The sequence below is a fragment of the Dasypus novemcinctus genome, chromosome 7, assembly GCF_030445035.2.
Source record: "Dasypus novemcinctus isolate mDasNov1 chromosome 7, mDasNov1.1.hap2, whole genome shotgun sequence".
Lineage (NCBI taxonomy): Eukaryota > Metazoa > Chordata > Mammalia > Cingulata > Dasypodidae > Dasypus > Dasypus novemcinctus.
Window position 1 is genome coordinate 105563093 of NC_080679.1, and position 13661 is coordinate 105576753.

At 36.7% G+C, this 13661-nt stretch overlaps 1 protein-coding gene and 1 pseudogene across 50 annotated transcripts in view; one reads left to right on the forward strand and one right to left on the reverse strand.

Moving 5' to 3' along the window:
* GTDC1 (glycosyltransferase like domain containing 1) overlaps positions 1-13661 on the forward strand; it is a 412173-nt gene that overhangs the window by 84305 nt on the left and 314207 nt on the right. For 24 of the 50 annotated variants that reach the window (XM_071216469.1, XM_058300992.2, XM_058300998.2 and 21 more), the window contains one exon: positions 5092-5155. The gene's annotated coding sequence lies outside the window, so the exon portion shown is untranslated. Of the gene's footprint in view, positions 1-5091; positions 5156-10942; positions 11018-13661 lie in introns of all 50 variants that reach the window. The other 26 variants (XM_071216464.1, XM_058300995.2, XM_058300990.2 and 23 more) reach the window with 2 other exon arrangements.
* LOC101441328 (programmed cell death protein 6-like) lies at positions 3407-4014 on the reverse strand (annotated as a pseudogene).

The window sequence follows — 13661 nt, forward strand, 5'->3', positions numbered from 1 at the left end:
AGAATGATGGGTAAAGAAGCTAAGTTCTGGTGATTTGAGCATTAGAATGGAAGTATAAGTGAAGACACTGCATCTGTATTACTGTTTTATGTAGTAAAACAGGGACAGTTGGTAGGTGTATTAGGATTCTCTGTGGAAGCAGAACTGACAGGAGGTATCTGTAAATGTAATAGATTTTTAAACTATTGTCTCACAGGGCTCTGGGAATGGGTAAGCCCAAATTCTGTACGGCAGGCCTCAGGGTGAGAAAAATGATCAAAGTTTTTGGTGAATTCCCCTGGAGAAGCTGACTCTCTGAAGTAGAGATGGAAATTCTCTTAGGACTGCTAAAATCATCCCTTCTCCTTTTAAAGCCTTCAACTGATTAGATGAGATCCCTCTCATTGTTGAAGGCAGTCTCCTCAGTTGACTGTAGATGTAATCAGCCGTAGACGCAGTCAACTTTCTGATGATTTAAGTCCATGAAATATACTCATAGTAACAATCAGGCCAGTGCTTGCTTGCTTGACCAAATCACTGGACACCATACTCTGGCCAAGTTGACACATGAACTTAACCATCACAGAGGGTTTGAAAAACATGTGTTATTGATGAAGGAGTAGGAGCCTATGGAGAGGAAAAGATTGAAGGTAGAGGAAAAGAAAAAAATGAAACAAGTTCCTAGAAAAATCATTAATGAATAGGATTTAGTGCACAGGTAGAGGAATTAGTAATGGTGAAGAAGAGGGTCAGTTCTTATGAGTTTTGAGAATTTGCATATGATAGAGTGAGTTTATTAGTTAGAGTTCTTATTTTCAAACAACAGCTAATTTAATTGTAGACACCTAGCTAGTTTAAGCATGAAGGGATATATTACAAGCTGCTGAATTGCCAGAGTACCAAGGAACTAAGCTTGACTGTTAATAGCTGGGAACAACCAAGCCAGGAGAAATACTCAGTTGAACCTCATTGCTATTCTAGTAGAAACTCCACTGCTACTTGCTACTAGTTATCATTAGTAGACTATCTACCCTGGCTGTCCCAGAAGAACATGGCCACCACATTGATTTGCTTATTTCTGCTTTCTTATTCTTGCCTGGGTTTGTCTGGTTGGTCCCATGTGGAAGCATAATGCACAGGCACCTGGGAAATGTAGTTGTTAGCTTTCCAGTCCCTGTTAACATAGGAGGTTAGAAGGGATGGAAGAAAGGCGTTGGAGTACAGGCTAGGCAGTTCTGGCTCTTGGTCTCTTAAGAGATTAGTCAAGAAGTCAACTAGGCCTGCATGGATCTGAAAGTTTAACTAGGCTGCAGTATGTGTTTCTGGCTTATTTACATGCTGTCAAATTGTTGCTGGCTATTGGCAGGAGGCCTCAGTTCCTTGCAGTGTGTCAGGGGACTTTCCCGGAATTAGTGATCCAAGAGAGCAAGTCGGATGCTGCAAAGTCTTTTAGGACATTACCTCAGAAGTCACACACTATGACTTCTACTGCGTTATGTTGATTCTTCAGATCAGTCCTGATACAGTGAGGGAGACTACCCAAAGGCATGAGTTGCATGAAGTGAAAATTATTGTGGGCCTTCTTGGAGGCTGGCTACCATGTACCCTTTTTTTTTTTTGGCAGCAGATATGAATCAGATTTGTTTGCAGAAGCAAAAAACAAGATTCTTTTAATTGAATGGAACTTGAAAAAACTTTGATAGAAAGTGTTTTTTTGTCATAGGATGCTAAGGGCACAGTATCCTCAGGGGCAGGGTCCTTAAGAGATAAAGAAATGCTGACCAGTTACTTTTTTATCAAACTTATCTTCTAAAGACAGAGTGTATATCTTAAAATCATAACTCAGTCTAGGTGTGTGTTTTTGAAGTATGAAGATAATGATGTTGTGATACTTTGTCCTCAGAAGAGCTTTCTCTTTCACCATCTCTGAAATGCAGAGATACAACTAGCTGTTTCTATGGTACTTTCCAATCTGAATTCTCTTTGACCCTGACTAACTTTGACAATTGGAGTGAATGTCCCTGTGCCACATAGTAGGTAGTTATAGGCCATTCTCCCATGCATTTGTTGCATCATCTTATTTGTTTCTTTCATATATTATGTCACAAATTGAAACAATGCTGCCAATGTTCTTGTTTCCTTGCTTTCTTTGTCTAGCTCACTGGGGAATTCTGAGCACCGAGTGCAGTACCTGGTAGATGATCATAAATTTTTGAAAGACTATATTATATGATCATTATTTGATGCAGTCAGTTTCAAAATTTTCCCTTTTCTTATCTGATGTATGTCTTTTCAGCCTTTCTCTTTTTATTTTATTTTATTTATTTTTTTCTACTTTTATATCTGAGCATTTTAATTTAAAATTCTATTGAAAGCAATCACAAAACAATTTGCAGGTCCTACAAAGCAGTTGTATGGAATTTAATCAACTCTGGTAAAAAAGTACACAAAAGGATCTCTGCATCTTCTAGAGCAAAGCCAGGGTGCCCCACTGGATAAGACGGGAGTGAGCATGTCACAACTGCGAACGTGCAGGGTGGGTACAAACCGTGTGACAGGGAGTGCATTTCTTCAGCCTTTTATTTTGAAAAGTTGCAAGTAAACCAAGTCTTTACCATTTACTTTATTGCTTACACTGTATATTCAAATGAATACAATAAAGTCCTTTTATGAAAGGAAGGCACATGAAAAGCCTTATGTTCAAATTCCCTGTCATTTAAAATACCTACGGGCGGCGGACTTGGCTCAGTGGTTAGGGCATCCGTCTACCACATGGGAGATCCGCCGTTCAAACCCCGGGCCTCCTTGACCCGTGTGGAGCTGACCCATGCGCAGTGCTGATGCGCGCAGGGAGTGCCGTGCCATGCAGGGGTGTCCCCTATGTAGGGGAGCCCCATGCGCAAGGAGTGTGCCCTGTAAGGAGAGCTGCCCAACCTGAAAGAAAGTGCAGCCTGCCCAGGAATGGTGCCGCACACACGGAGAGCTGACACAACAAGATGACGCAACAAAAAGAAACACAGATTCCTGTGCCACTGACAACAACAGAAATGAACAAAGAAGACGCAGCAAATAGACACAGAGTAGACAACTGGGGTGGGTGGGGGAAGGGGAGAGAAATAAATAAATCTTTAAAAATAAATAAATAAAATAAAATTCCTACGGACTAATAATAGTATTTCCACTATAGAACTAGAGGTATCAGGACAGCACCATGATGCATTCTGCTCCTGTAGAGTATATGAATTGATATCTACCTCGTGGCACAATTAGTCACCAAATCAAATGTTTGTAGGTGAATATTGATACAGCTATTAAGATCACAAAAACATTAATCAGCTTATCCACATATATACAATCAGGTCCCTAAATATTAATTATATAAACTTTTAAGGTCAGACAGCATTGAGCTGGATTCGTGTTTTCTCGTTCAGTGACAGGATAAGAGGTTTGGCATTTCCAGTCTTTGTTCCGTGAGTCCCACTGCTGCTTGCACAGGGCGGTGCTGTATGATGATGCTGAAGACCATGGAAAGATACTGCTCGTAAGACACCTGGATCCAGCCATCCTGGTCAGTGTCATAGCGCCTGAATATATCTGTCATCCTCTGCAGAACTATGCAGCCTTGAATGAAGTCATCAAAGGCAATCTGTCCTCTTCCTTGTCTGTCAAACTTTCGAATAAGGATATCGTGAAACTGGTCAGAGAGCTGGTACCCAAAACCTGGAGTGCTTGCTTGAGCTCTTTTTTTTCAGTCATCCCAGAATTGTTCCTGTCGAAGGTGCGGAGGACGTTCTGCCAGTCTGTGATGTACTTCCAGATGCCAGTGAACTCACTGAAGTTCACAACAGCCTTGTTCTCTTGGTCAAACATAGATATGATGGACCTGACAGTCACAGGATTAAATGAAGTCCATGTACCTTTGGATAGTGCTTGCTGAAGCTCGTTGTCTGATGTCACACCAGTCCTGTCCTGCAGCGCTGCGCCTGCTGGGCCAGGGCTGGCCCCGGGGCCAGGGTGGTATGGGTAGGCGGCCATGGGCTGAGGCTTGGCTGGGCCGAGGCACCTGTGGAGACAAGGAGACCTCTTTTTATTTTAATGTGACACTTTATCTTAGGATGCTCTCTGTATCTGTGAATGCTTTCCCATCTTGTTCATAGTTGGTACCTGGAAGGCTTTCCATCCTGGTTTCCTTTTGATACAGTTTTCTCTGACTGTGTGATCACTGTTTAAAGTAATTCTTTTAAGAGCTGTGTTTAGCTAATCTTATAATTTTGAGCTATGTTAACTGGTTGGGAGCCACATTTCTTATTTTCTTTGTTGGCTTTTTGTTGTTGTTATATTGAGTTCTTTTGGGGTCAGGTACTATGTTATTTCTGATCTGGTCAGTGTTGATATGCCTAAGAATTTTGACTTTGATATATGCAGAACAGGAAAATTCATGCCATCCACCTTTTGCATATGGTAGCATCTTAGTTCTCTTTGCTCTGCATGGCTTGCAGGAAACAGAGGGCTGTGTGAGTTAACTGACAGATTAAACCTGATGTAAGGCTGTCCTGGAAAGCAGTACTCTTACAGTATTTATGGTATTTACCCTAATCTGCAAGTGTCTATATACCTCCTTTGTTTTCCTGTGGTGAAAAACCCAAACCTGCACTGATTATTCATAATCATTCCAACCTGCCTTTGAGATTTCAGAAGATCCTTAGCACAGGTTCTTGATTTTTTTTTAATGGGCCTTTTTGAGACTCTGACAAACTATTCACTTTCTCTCCTGAGAGAGATATCCATTCATATAAACCCACAAAATTTACATATATCACCCCGAAGTGCATAGCCTCTGAAGGCTAGCAGTGGATCAAAGTTAAAGGATGAGGTATAATTGATTTGCAAAATGGACTAAAAAAGCTCCTATTAATTAGGACCTTCAGTCACTCAGAAATTACTGCTCTTGGAGATCCTTCTTCCATCTTGGAATATCCAAGAACCAGTCTAAATTATCCAAGCCAACTCTTGTCCAGGCTCATATCTACAAAGGCCTTGATCAGGATTCAAAATTCAGGATGGGTTTATTTTGATGATAATGACTTAACTGAGTCCTTTGTACTTTTGCAGGTACCTCTGTATTAGGGTGGATTGGACATTTCACAGAGAGTCTTCAGTGTATCTGGATCATCAGGTAACCAAATGGGACTTCATTTTCATTTCTCTGTCAGGTTCAGTCTTCTGGCAGTATATGGTCATTTCCTGTCAGCTACTGTTTATGCAGTATGGGTCAGTAAGATGATAAATATTTCTGAAGAGGAGGAAACAGCCTTTCTTAATCTTTACCAGATTACTTCCCCTGCTGCTTGAATTCAGATTTCTTTATTTTTATTTTATCTCATTGTTTCATACATTCATATTTCTACAGTAGATAAAAATTCCCTACTCTTCTTTTTATGTATATACTTGGAGTTGTGGACAGCTCTCATGTTGTTCCTTGGTCGTCTGCCAAGTTACACACATTTTAACTCCTTTAATCTTTCTTTGTAATTGAGTCAGCTTGGCTGCTTTTTCCAGATTTTCTCTATTTCATCTGCACCACTAATAAACAGAAAAAATAGGCCATTGCCTGGTTTCTTCTACACCTTTCATTCTTTTTGCTTCCTGGTTTTGCCTCATATTCGTTACTGAACTAAAGCCAGCTAGACATCATTCTCCAAACCACTTTGGCAATACATGAATGCCTTGCCCAGGACTATCAGTGTCCCACGTGGTGATAGCATCAGCATCATATCCTAGAGGAATGAAAGGAAAATGGAAGGAGAACAGCAAGGAGCAAAATAATGCATTGTTTAATTATATGGCAGAATTACCTTTACCACCCAAAGTAAATCATTGTACCTGAAATCTTTAGCATAGCTTTTGTCATCCAAAAGTGTTGCATAGGGGTCCTCATTTGCATAATAAGAGAAGCATGCATATTGTTTGAAGTTGGGCCACTGTTCTGGCTTGGTTTCTTCCCCACATTCTCACTTCCCCACCACCTTTCCCAACACTGATAGTGACTTACTATCAAGTTCTGTAGCCATGAACAAAACTGGGCAGGGGATTGTTTTGTTGGAAATTAGATAGGCTCAGATGATAAATGCTCCATGCCTCCATGTATAACATCTGAGGCAAGTGCTTTAGTTCTTGCTATTTCTGTAAAAGCCGTTGGTCTTCTTTTAACAGCTGATTCAGGGAGATGTGTAGAAGGAAGGAACTAGTAGACCTTTGGTGCTATTTATCAATGCCGTATTGGTTTCACAACTCTCCCCCCCCTCCCGATTGGCAGGGAAAAGCATACTGCTTCTAGATGATGCTGAGCTTAGTGTAAAATATGCCAGCATGGGATCTGGGCTTGTCACAGTTCATTCTTTCTTTTCAGTTGGTTTTTAGAAGATGAACCTCTACCTCTACTTATCTTGTGCATTAGAGAAAAACGGGTCATAGCTCTGCAAGCTTATGGCTTATTGGTGTTTTTAGTCACCAGATTTAGGTAATATATTTAGTTGAAGCTTGCAACAGCACACTCTTGGCTTCTCATTTGTGTTAGTTTAGTTTCTAGTTCAGAACTGAATAGGATACAAGAGTTGGTTTTCCTGTTTGTGTCTGTGGCAACTTTCTAGATGATTTGTAGTTTAATGCTTTAAACATTTTTGTTCGTTTATCACTTCTTTCCCTGTGAAGGCATAAAATATTCAGATTCTAATACCTTAATTCTTTTATTAGATTATTTAATTTTGGAGAAATCAAGGTAAGAATTGCAGATGACACTCTTAATAGTGACCTAAACATTATAATACTTATATTAGTTCTTATTTTGCCAGATTTTATGGCCTTCTTTCATACTATCTGATTTTAAATAAGATTATGTGACTATGAATCATGTCTTTCTTCGTCTCAGTCCTCTTAAACATATAGCTAAGTGACTTGGACTCCTTTTAAATTTGATTTTTAAAAAAATGTTAATCTCTCACACAGCTTTTTAAGTCAACAATGTTGTACTCATGCTGATTTCTTTAGGCAACTGATGCATTCTTCAACATAACTTTTGTTTCTTGGACCTTTTCAAGACCTGTCAAAGAAAACAGAATGCTAACCTGACTTTAAAGGGGCAAAAATACCCCCCTTACTATATTATTCTTTGTTCTCTATGTGCATCAAAGTGACAATCCCACACTGTCTCAATTGAGGGAGTCTAGCACAAAAATAAAAAACAGCCTGGCACTGTTATAGGCTGGCAGCCAAAATGTTTTGTGTAGCTTGGTTCTGGCAGTGGTTTTCATAAGACAGAGGGTATACCTCCCAGCATCTCTGAAGGAAGGCAAGCAGCCTTCCTACTTAGACCAATTCTTTTCCCTCTAGCTTTCTTCATCCTTCATGCTAACCACCATCATGAAAAAATATACTTTTTCTTAAATAGAAATATCATTCTCCTTGCAACTTCTGCATTTAGCAAACAATGGCAGAAGCTTGTACTACATTCACCTTTTCTAACTCTCTCAGAGATTTCCTTCACAGTTGCATTTCTGTCACAACTTTTCAAAAAAGCCCTCGGAACATTCCTAACTTTGATCATGTTGACATAGTATTTTTGATTTGGTAGAATCTTGTGTGCTTCAGAGCGTAATATTTGAACTGAAACTTTTGAGTAATAATTGCTGCATTTATATGGATTTTTATGCCAAGATAGCTCTTGTTGGTACCAAAAAGTCTACCATTGTTTTCTATTTTTGTCTAAAGCTTAGGATCTGCTCATGTCTTTTACAAATTGAACGTTCATTTTTAATAGTCTGATAAGTGTTGTTAGAGAAGAAAGTGAACTTCCATTAAGTAGAAATATAAGCATTTAACAGCTTTTTTTCCTTTCTAATCAAAATGCCAGGTAAAATACAGAAGTATTTTTAAATTTTCCAATTCTCATTCAATTATAGTTAGTCACCCTCTACTAGAAGGAAGGGATGTGAAAATGTGAGATTACAATTTTTAAATGGAGATGATTTGTGTAGGAGGCTAGATTTTTTACTAAGAGCAAGCATTTTCTATAATTTCATAGAATATTCCTTAAAATGTCAATGTGTTGTATTAGGCAAAACCCAAATGATTTACTTTCAGGTCATCTAATTTAAAAATTAGTGCTTTTCTAATCAGGACAAGAATAGTTAAATAGGCAGAACATTCTTTGTAAGGGAAAGATTGATAGTATTTTGACTGAATTTTATTTTAAAAATTGTCAGTGATTTTTTGGCAATAAGAAAATTACTTTCGGAGGAAAGACTAGTGCATTTTTGTTAACACTGTAACAAATGTGACTGAAGAGAAAGTAAACAGTGGTTCGTGTTAGAATTATGTGAAATTTTTTTACGTGCCATGTATACTATATTAGAGATACGTTAAGATGAAATTGTGCAATCTAAGGTTTTTTTCAAGAGATTTATTTTTCACTGAGAAAATGTTTTAAAATCATTGAAAGGATTTTGTAAAACAGATATGTCAGAAATGTGCACTAAATAAACTCACCTGTTGTTTTCTCTCATACTCAAGACAGGTTCAGTAACATATATTGGTTCATTACATTAACAAAATAAACACATACCCAGATTGCTTTGTATGTATAATACACATTTAATAAATATGATTTCCCATTCTTCCCATGCTGTCTTTTTAATTTGAATTAAGTGACTTTTTCTACAGAGTTGCTAAAATGAATCTAGTTGGTAATCTTAAGTTTTTTTTTAATTAATTTTTTATTTTTATTTTTAAAGAAGCTTTAGATTATGTAAATGTTACATAAAAAATAGAAGGGATTCCCAAAATCCCCACCCCCTCCCCCTCCCACACTTTGACATGGCAACAACATCCTTCATTAGTGAGGTATGTTAAGTTTTAAAAAGTAGATTCTTAGAGCTAGTTAACTTCATGACTTTTTTCTGTCTTGAATCCCGTGTGCAAAGATTTGGTAATATTAGAATTGGTGATTAAGATAGTTCAGACAAAAAGCTCTTTCCTTCTGTGTGTTCTGGCATGCCGAATAATGTTTATTGCATGTGAAACACTATTCATTGACTTTAAATACATTTTTTTGCAGTGATATAATTTTTACTTGCAGTTAAGCCTTTACTTTTTCTGTACTATGAATATATCTTTCAGTGACACAGGAATCACAGTATGAATTCTCTTATTGTTTATTCTAACTGCTCACAGAGGCATAGGTGAAATATATTGAAGAGCTATAATGTTAGAGCAATTTCTTGGTAAATGCTGTTGAATTTTTTTACTTTTGTAGGCAGTAAATTACATAGTTTTATTTAACTCAGGGCACATATTAGAGTTATTATGGCTTTATAGTTTGATATTATACTATTTTCAGGGAATTATGATATAGCAACTTAATCATCACATTTGTAGAAACATGGAAATATTTTTAAGGAATAACAACAACATTGGATAAATGCTAAGTTTATTATTTTAACTCATTTTATGTCATTATATTAAATATCAAGTTTTTAATTATAAATAGTATTTTATTTTATTTGAATATAAGTGTAGATTTCAAATAACTCCTGGGTAGATGATTTGAATATCTTGTTTGTAATCAAATATGGTAGGAGTGATAACAAATAGTGAATTTCTAAGTTTTTATGGTCAAAGATATAAGTAATTTTCCCCTAAATATATGGTGCATACTTGAATCTCAAAATTCACTAGAGATTATTGCATGAAAGGATATGTTATTTCAGTTGTTTGATTCCAGCCCCCACTTCTGTATACATTTTAATCCTCCCCCCTTCTTATATTATCATTCCTTAGAATTTTTTCACAAGTATTTCATGTTTTCTGTGGCATCTCACACTGCTCACTTTTTATCCGTACAACCATATGAGCACCCCTTTTCAGGTTTACGCTGCATATTTTAAGCTGCTGATAGTGTAAGTAGATTGCAAGGTAAAGTGACTTTTAGCTTTTTGAACTCTTCTAATTTTTTGCATGAGAACAGTTTTTTTACCCTCCCCTGTCCTAAATCTTCTCATATTTCCCATTAAAATAATCTTGCTAACATTGAACAAAGGACTTCAGGGATTTGACTACAGCAGCCACTGAAATGCATCAAAAAGTGGCTACTACAATACAATTTTATTAATGAATGATCTACATTGGTTCCAGCTGTGTCCATGTGATTAGACCTTCACCAGGCAACAGTGGGTATTTCCCTATTGCTTTTATTTGATTTCCAAGAATGTGTCAGCTGTCACATCAGCCCTTGCCAATATGCCCCCTGTTAAAAGTGGTTTTTTCCTTCCAAATTTCTGAAGCATAAGCATACTCACACATATCCCTGCTGAAATATTGTTTCTAGTGAATAGTGGTCTGGGTTTGTATGCTTGGTATTGTATGCCAAAATCTCAGAATATAAATTAAAGTAAATGTTTATTAAGCTTATCATTAAATTTAAGGAAGTGTGGTTGCCTGGTAATGCTAAAGATAGACTATTTTTGCTTTTAGGTTTCTATCTTAATATTTTATTACAGTGGTATAATGTGTTATAGAGGTGGACAAGCTTGCAGATTGAAATGGGGATTGTCCAGATTGTTCCCTTCCCTGGACCATATGGTATAGTTCTAAAAGCCTTTTGTACGCTGTCTGTTCAGTTTATTGTAAACTCAATCTTTAGTGCACCTAAAACGATAACCAAATAAAAATGGGCCTGGGAAAAAGGACTTCATATCGCGTAAGGACCCCAGAAATGTTTGTTTTAAAGAAGATAACTGCAGGTGAAATTGAAGTTGAGATGATATTATAAACAAGGGAGACTTGCCATTCTCTGAATATTTTTTTGGAATCATGGATCATCCTAGACTGTCTTTTAAAGTTCACTTTAAAGTGAAGACATTTGTATTTCTGACTACACATATTATCCTTATTTATCCTTTTCTTTCAGTTTCATAAAAAGAGAATATACCTTTTATCTTTTTTACAGAAGAAGCCTCTACCGACTCACAATGCTGAGAAATATGTAAGTGCCTCAGTTTTAGGAATGTATAATTTTTTTTGACTGCTCACAGTGTGAAATTAGGGCTAAAACTTGTTTTAATTTCTGCTTTCTAGCCATTATCCATACTCAAGAGATAGTTGAACATTTATAATTGTTTTTCCTTCTTCTTTTTTTCCTTCTTCCCTCCCAACCTGTTATGGTTCCATAATTCTATCTTAAGAAAATATGCTAAAGTTCCTTATAAAATGAGAATGAGGGTGATTTCTCCTGACTCCCATTCCCTTTCCCTCCAAAGTGAACCACTGTTAGAGAAAAGCATTAGACATTGCCCATTGCTTTTTGGCACAAGAGATCTGAAATTGAAATTCTACCAAATTGGGGGGTAAAAAAGGAGATCCTGTGAACATGTTTCTTTACTCTATCATTACCCCAAACCACTGAAAGGGTAACTGAGAGGAACTCAAATGTTATTGGAATGTATAATTTTCCTTTGAATGGCCTCAGTGAAATATAGTTGAATAAAAAAGGCAAAAAAAGTATGTGTGGTGTGTGGACTTGATGGTGATTGCAATTAATGACTCTTTGCAATATTGTACAATAGAAATTTTTTAAGAACAGTACACATTTAAAGTATGTTCAAGAGAAACTGTAACAGAGGGAGATTATGACCTTAGGGAAATTGCTAGAGGTGGATGGAATATCACATTAATAAAATAATGCTAGTTGTAAATGAAACACAACATTTTTTGTTGACATTCATATTTTTAAATCTGAAAAATTTTCAGAAACTGAATCACTGATTTCAAGTTGCCAGGGTTTAGGGGAGCTCCTTTTTTCTTTAAAAAAAGAAAATACTGTCTTTCAGTTCATTTATTCTGCAACTACTTTTTAAAATTTTTACAAAATTGCAAAACATAGTGTGTACTTTCAAATAAATTAGGTCTATCCTTCTTTCTCTCCTTTCTCTTTACCTCTTTCCTCCTTTCTTTCTGATCAACTGTTTTATTTATGTGTGCATGTTAAATATGTGAATGATCTTTATACCCTATTACTAAGTAAATATTATAGGTTTGAAGAATTTAAGGCTCTAGTTAGTAAAAATATATATCTGTCTTGCAATAACTATGCAACAAATGGATTTCCTTGAAGGAATTGAACTATTTGTTAAAGTAATCAGAATGTTGCAAATTCAAACTAGTTTTTTTTTTTTCTCTAGGAAGGACTAGAACATAGCCTGCATGTAGGAAGGAGGAGCCATAGATAATCTAACTTTAATGTCATGTTTCTGGGGTTTCTTTCTTTAGTGGGAAAAATGCCCTTGGCTCCAAGTAGTAGACAGTCTTTCTGACAGTGACTTACGTGCCTAAGGGTTTGTCTCAGGCCCTAAAAAGTCTGGAGGTAGTTGGTTTACAGCTAACTGATGTCCTCAGGCATCCAGGTATTGTCTTCCTTCACCATCCTTAGCACATGACTTTTGCATTTAATTCACAGATGACTTTTGCATCTTTAGAAATTGTTTACTTTCCAGCAGGAAGAAAAATCAAGTAAGAGCTCAAAGACTTTTCCTCCTGGAGACTTTTTTTTTTTTTTTTTTAATTTAAGAAAGGGATGCCTGCTTGCAGGGATTAGGAGACTTCCCATTACATCAAATTATCCAAAGCTCTCACAACATAACAGTGTCTGGTGGAGATCAGAAAATAAAAAATATTTTGGCTTTCCAACTTCCCTTTTGGAAAAAGGCAAGGGAAAAGGGGGTGTGGAATGAGTGTTGAGTGAACCGGTCTAAAGTTTGTGCCATACTTCCTCAATTCCTTTGTATAGTTAGTTGTTTGGACATTTGTATTTTATGAGTACTTGGTGTATATTCTTGAAGTAACTTGCTGCTGTTCACTTTGACACCCAGCATATATACTGGTATTGTACTATTAAGTTTCTGTGTTTGAAGACAGGAACTGTAATTGGGTCATTTTGGTGTCTTTACACTTGGCACAGTGCCTAGATGTAGACCCTCATTTGTTGAATGGTATAAATCATTTATACATTTAAAGGGTACTCTAATATTTTTAATTTGCAAGTGGTTGTAGATTACATTTTGTAGAATTGGTTTTGTTAAGGGGACATCAGTGAAAAGATGTCCATGTTGCTTTGAGTAAAAGATGTTCAGTTAGAGGAGTTTTAGGAAAATTTTAAAATGTGTTAGTACTAATGCTTTTTCTTTTTAAAGTATTTTTAAATACTTTCAAACTTACAGGATAGTTGCAGAAATCATGCAAACCCCATATAGAAAATTCCAACATACCTCTATCTGCCACCCAAATCCACCAGTTTTAACATTTTGCCCATATGCCCTTCTTCCTTCCCCTCTCCATCCTTCTCTCCCTCTCTCCATTCCATCCATCCATCCATCTATCATCTATCAATCATCTATCTCTAGCCATCCTTCTGTGTATTTATCAATTCATTTTCTAAACATTTGAGTGCAAGTCGTGTACACCTTGCTCCTTTGAACACTTAATGCTGCCATATACATTTCCTGAGAACAAGGATATTCACTTATGTAACCATCTTAAGTGCAGTTATCAAGTTTCAGAGGCTCCCTTGTATGTGACATGTTGTTTCCTTCTTGTGGTTTTCAGAATTATCTTTGTCTTTGGCATTTGACAGT